Consider the following 5,875-nt stretch of genomic DNA (forward strand, 5'->3'; position numbering starts at 1 on the left):
CCCCCCCCCCGTCCAAATTCATTTGCATCCGCTGATGATATCAGTAAAGAATTGCTGGCACCGTATGAGGCAGGGGGGTGGGGGTGGAAGGGGGGAGGCTTATTTGGATAAAACTGGACCGCAGAGTGGACAGGGCCCTAAAGGTCAGCCGTTCATTCATGTCAAGGTGGCAGGGGGTGTATGTGTGTTGTAGAGTGAAGATGGGGGGGTTGTGCCAAAGAGGCTTATTTGAAAGCGGGCGCATTTGAGGCGAGGTAGTGAAAAGAAGCGGACCACAAAGCTCGTCATACTTCAACTCCACCTCGTCACATCTTCACTCTGTCCTGGAGGAGGCGGGTGGAAGTGGGCTCTCTGGGCCTGCAGAACAAAACACCACACATGGACCCGAGTGAGGATCACAGAGGTTTGTTTCCAAAGGGTTTTCCTATAGCTCTCTTTGGTTTGTGAAAATCATCATAATAAATCAGTTTATGTTGTTGTTGTTTATAAAGGAACAGGTGCTGTTAATGCTGTTGATGTGCAGCAGGTGCTCTCAGGCTGTTAGCAGCAGAGAGAGGAAACCTTGCTGAGAAGAATCTATAGCTCCAAACTGGAGCTTCTTCAGTGAAACAAGCATCACTTCCTAATTACCACACTCTGAGCTGACATTTTGGTAACAGTGCAAAATGCCATATTGAATAAATAAATAAATAACAAGAATATAATATTACATTTTAGTTGAACAAAACACATGCTTTTTATTTATTTACTGTGCAAACCTGATGTTTTACTGGTCAAGTCGTAAATCACAAAGAACCTAAAGCTAATTACATTCAGCCTCACCAACACAAAACAGCAGCATGGAAAAAAAAAGAGAAATATAATTCCTTTTTTGAATATTAAATCAATTATGGTACACTTTTTTTGGTATGGACCTCATTTTAGTCCAAGGACGTGCACGCACGCAAAAACACATTTATCACTATGCACCTACAGCATAAAATTAGGTGAGGGACTTATAAGAAGTTTTTTTTTTGTTTAATTATTATTATTATTATTATTATAAATATTTCTGATGTTACATTGTTGGCCCAGTTATTGTGTTTATTCAATCCAAGCTGTATTTTCAGGAGAGATGGTGAAATTTTAAAAAAAAGCACAGTCCACAAAAGTCACGAAAATCAACCTGAAAACAAACAAGTTTATTCATTATTAAAAAACAAAATACAACATTTAAAACAGATGAGTCATTAGTGCATTATAAATCATTATGTTGTATTTTGTGCATTATTTTTTTGTTACTTCCAGGATCTTCCGCGTGCTTTTTGCGCTCGCGCTGGTTAAAAGAAGCGGAGCTTGGATCATTTGGCCCTGCACTGATTCCTGCACGGTTAGAGTCCACGCGCAGCTTTTTACTGTTGCATTTCATCATGAACATTGTTGCTTAATGGTGCTCCATCCTGAGCAGAGGGGATGCAGTAAACACTTTTGTTTTGATGAAATAAAGAGGCGCTTTGAGGATGACATAGACCGTGACGTTCATTTGTATTATTATAGAGTCAAGCTCTCCTGAACAGAGGGTCTTTGTTTGTCTTTACCACACGTGAGCACAAGAAACCGCGTGTTGGCCAAACGCACAAACCTGGTGGAGCTGACTCATGGCGCGCTCCTTCTCCGGTAAATTGAATTTTCCCCAATTTTTTTATTTTAGTTTTTTTGTTGGGGGGGAGCTTGAACTCCAGTCAGCTGCTTTTCCCACCCCCTCACTTTGGACTCAAATAAAGGCGCGTTTAAGCTGTAACCTGTGACATTGTGAAACACTGCTCGGACACTTTCAGGTGTGGGGGGGGGGGGGGGGGACGTCACGGAGCTGCGCCCGCTCCTGGTTTCTGCACTTAAAGTTTGAGACGGTGTTTGTTGCCTGCGCGCTCCTGCGTGCGTAAAGGCAGCCCCCCCTCTCAGAGCCCTCCGTGCTGGGGTTGTTTCTATTTCAGTTTGCTAGATGGCGCTCTGCGTTGAGGGCCCCCCTGACAGAGGAACCGTCCTGCGCTCCCTCCCTCTCCACAGTTCACGGCGCAGCAGCAGCTTTTTATTTTTAACCCCACATTTATTTGAAACCTTCCAGTTCAGTAAATGACAAACTTTTATAAGAATATTATCCAGTATTTTAGCTTGGCTTGTTAGTTTAAAATGGCAGCGATCACCAATAATTAATAGAATTAACTGATTAGAAGACGTGTCTGGGCTATAACTGCAAAATATGCAACCTGAATATTTAAGTCCAATTTGATTTGTTCGATTAAAAGTGAAATAATATATTTATAAACAGAAATATTCCCAATGAAATAAATGAATACATAAGATCTTGGTATAAAATATATATATATTTTTAAAGATGAATGCATTTGTGAGGTAATTCTCTAACAAAGTGTAAAACACGAGCCGCAGTTTCACTTTTAAAATGACGCAATCAACGGAAATGATTCCTGAAGTCATTTTTCTTTGTTTTTCCTGAATATTCGTGCAGCTTCGCTCTTCTCGTCCATGGGAAAATAATAATTTAAAAAGCTCAGTGGGTTTGTTTGCTGAGTGACCCTCCTCTCTCCTCCTTTCGTCCGATGCGCTCGTGCAGTTCTCCTTTCACTAAACAGCAGCTTGTCGGTGTCTGACGTTGATGAATGTGTTGGAGACTCCGAGAGCCTTTTTACAGCTGTCTTTAAAAATAATCATAAAAAAAGCTCCGTGGCCCCAGAGCTGCCGTGAACACATCAGGAGCAAGAGCCAAAAAAAAAAAAAAAAACGGTAAAGGACAGGGGGCTGGGACTGGGGGGCTGTGGTGCAGAGAGAAATAAATATTTTATTTTGAAATAGACTTTGCGCATCATTGTTGCTCGGTTTAAATCCCAATGAAGCAAATGAAACCCACAACATGTCTGTGAGAGAATTATGGTGAGACAAGGAGAGAAAAGTGTAACATATTGTCTATTTTTTTTTTCAATTAAAATAGTTTAAAAAAATTCAGATTATTTTTTTGTAATGATTTGATCGTGTGGTCACTTGTTATTTTTTTGCATATTTTGTGAACAGCCTTTTTTTTTTTATAATTTAAGCAAAGTTCCACAAAACAAAATAATAATAAAAAAGACTATTAACAAGAACTTGAACGCAGCACAGTTTGATAAGGGGAGCACATTTCTTTTTGCTTCCTCCTCTCAAACACTCTGGTTTTATTTGTGTTATCAGGAAGAGTCGCACCCCCCCCCCCCCCCCACTTTGTAAACTGGGTGGTGTAGAAAAAGCAGGTCGCGTGCACCTGCAGCCACACCACCAACCTGCAGCTTTTCACCCAAACTTCTTCTTCATGTGAGTTAACTTTGAACACTTAGGGGAAAAAAAGTTTTTATTTTCTTCAACTCTGAGTTTTGGTCTGTTAATGTGGAACGAGCCTCTCCTGGTGTTTGTTTTCCTCACATCTCACGCACGCTCACGGGAAAATGGTTCAGATAACCCGCAGGCAGAGGTTAAGGTGAAATAATACATGTGATGAACTTGATTGAAAATGATCAGAAAGCACATAATAAAATAAATCAATACAAATAAATGAATAAAATCCTCCTGTGTTTTGACTTCCGGTTTCCTTCCTTGAAGCTGTAACTCGCACTCTGCTCTGATTTGGTGAAACAGTTTCAACACCTGAATACTGAGCTCAGACTAATAGCACCAGCCCTGTGTGTCTCTGCTAATTCACTCCTTCCTCTCACATTCCTTTTCTTTCCTTAATCGAATTTGTCATTTCTAAGCCGGTTTGTGTGGATTTTGGAGCATTATTATAAACTGGAAGAGAAAATGAGGGTTTGTCAATTTTTTTTTTTTTTTCCTCAAACCAGATATTTCAGCACGGCAGCTGGATTTGAACGAATTAAAATATCTCACTGCTTGCTTGTGATAAAAGAGAAGAAAAAAAAAAGGAGGTATGGGATGGAGGCTTGTTAAGTAAGTTGCTGTCAGGATAGTTAGCAGAGCTCTGATATGGACGGTGGCTGCAGAGCCTCATCTCTTGGGGTTTTAATTAACAAGCTGTCTCAAAGCTGTAGAGCTCCATCAAACAGACCCCCCCCCCCCCCCCACCAACACCCCCTTTTTTATCCCCCTTTCTCCAACAGCAAATCCTCCCTTCACTGCTTGGCCTCTCTCTCTCTCTCAAACTTTAGACACCCTGCTTCAAACCAACTCAAGCAGCTGAGAGTCGCTGCAAAACGATCAAAGTTGTTGTTTTGTTGTTTTAGTCAGCCGGCACTGCGCGCGCGCCTTCCCTCACCAGACGTCCACATATGGGTTCTGTTGGGTTTGACTCCATGAGAGCTGCTGCAGTTTCCACTGAGGGAGGGAGGACTTGCGTGTAGCGTGCGCGAGGCGAATGGAACTCACCAACTGCTGCACAAATGTTCCCCCGTGCAACCTGCAAAACACGCTCCGAGCGATGAGGAGCCCCGTCCATCACGTGAAAAGTCCATTCACGCGCAGGAAACTGAAGAGAAGTTGGATTGAGTTATTGTGCGCGTGCGTGACATTTACACTCGAGACAAAAAGTTGACGTTTTAAAAAAAGTTTACTGACTAGAGGAAATTAAACGGATGTCTTTAGGATGAACTGAAGTTTACACACTTCTCTGGTTCATCCTTTTTATTTATTTATTTATTTTTTTAAGGAAGGAGTTATTTCCTTTCTCCCAGCCTCTGGTAAACTTGGGCTCGCCGTGGCGCCAGGGGGGGGGGGGGGGGGGGGGGGTGTAATTTGATAGCAGGCAAGGTCAGGACAGTGCGCTGTCCATGGTGCTGGCCTGGATGTTCTCATCAAATTAGACAGGACAAGTTTCAAATCGATGCCACCCTCAGATGTCTGGAGAGCGCAGCAGTCGGAGTTAAAAGTCCTAACAAGTCCCCCCTGACAGGTCAACACCTCAGCTAACACACGCACACTCACACGCGCACATCTGAAGCAGCAGCGGGTCAGCAGAGATAAGAGCTGAAGGCTCGGAGAGGAGAGGAGAGGAGCAGCTTTACTTTATTGTTGCTACAATGAAGTTTTGATTTATGTCGATTTGACTTTTTACTGAGTTTTACTGAGGAGTGTCCAGTCCTTCAAAACACACAGAATTAAGTTTTAGTAAAAGAAAGAAAGAAAGAAACTGGAATATTTAAAAGTTCATACTTTTGACAAAAAAGAAAAGAGAATTCTTTAAAAAAAGAAGCTTTTTTTTTTTAAATTAAATGAATATAATAGAATCTATAAAATGAGCAAAACTTTGACACAGAAACGTTAATTTTGATCAAACTGGATTCGAGCTTTAACTTAAGAGTTGTTTCTGCAAACCTAACATTGATACAAAAAAATAAAAATCAAAAGTTATGCAACGAATGTCTACTTTATAGATGTTGTTGTCCAGATGTGCACATTGGACTCACGTCGCACAGAACTGCTGCCGCAGAGCTGCGCGCGCCTTACCCGAGACTGGATGCCATTAGTAAGAATCTATTTGTGACAGATCACAAGTGTGTTTGAGGCCGAGAGAGAGACAGAGAGAGAGAGAGAGAGAGACAGAGAGAGAGAGACAGAGAGAGAGAGACAGAGAGAGAGAGACAGAGAGAGAGAGAAGAGGAAGAAGAAGAAGAAGGGAAGAGGGCACTGATTAGAGAGGCTGCCAATCTGTCACTCCCTGACAGGTTTTGCTGCGGGGATAAACAGTAATAAAGCAGAGCTGGCCGCTTGTTACACGCACGTACACGCACGCACACACGCACACACCGGAGGAGCAGGTAAATTCACTCATCTCCTCTCCTCCCCGATCAACCGTCATCGCCTCTGTCTCCCTTCCCTGCATGTCACCCCCCCCCCC

This window comes from Nematolebias whitei, chromosome 8, assembly GCF_014905685.2.
Source record: "Nematolebias whitei isolate Nwh7 chromosome 8, NemWhi1, whole genome shotgun sequence".
NCBI lineage: Eukaryota > Metazoa > Chordata > Actinopteri > Cyprinodontiformes > Rivulidae > Nematolebias > Nematolebias whitei.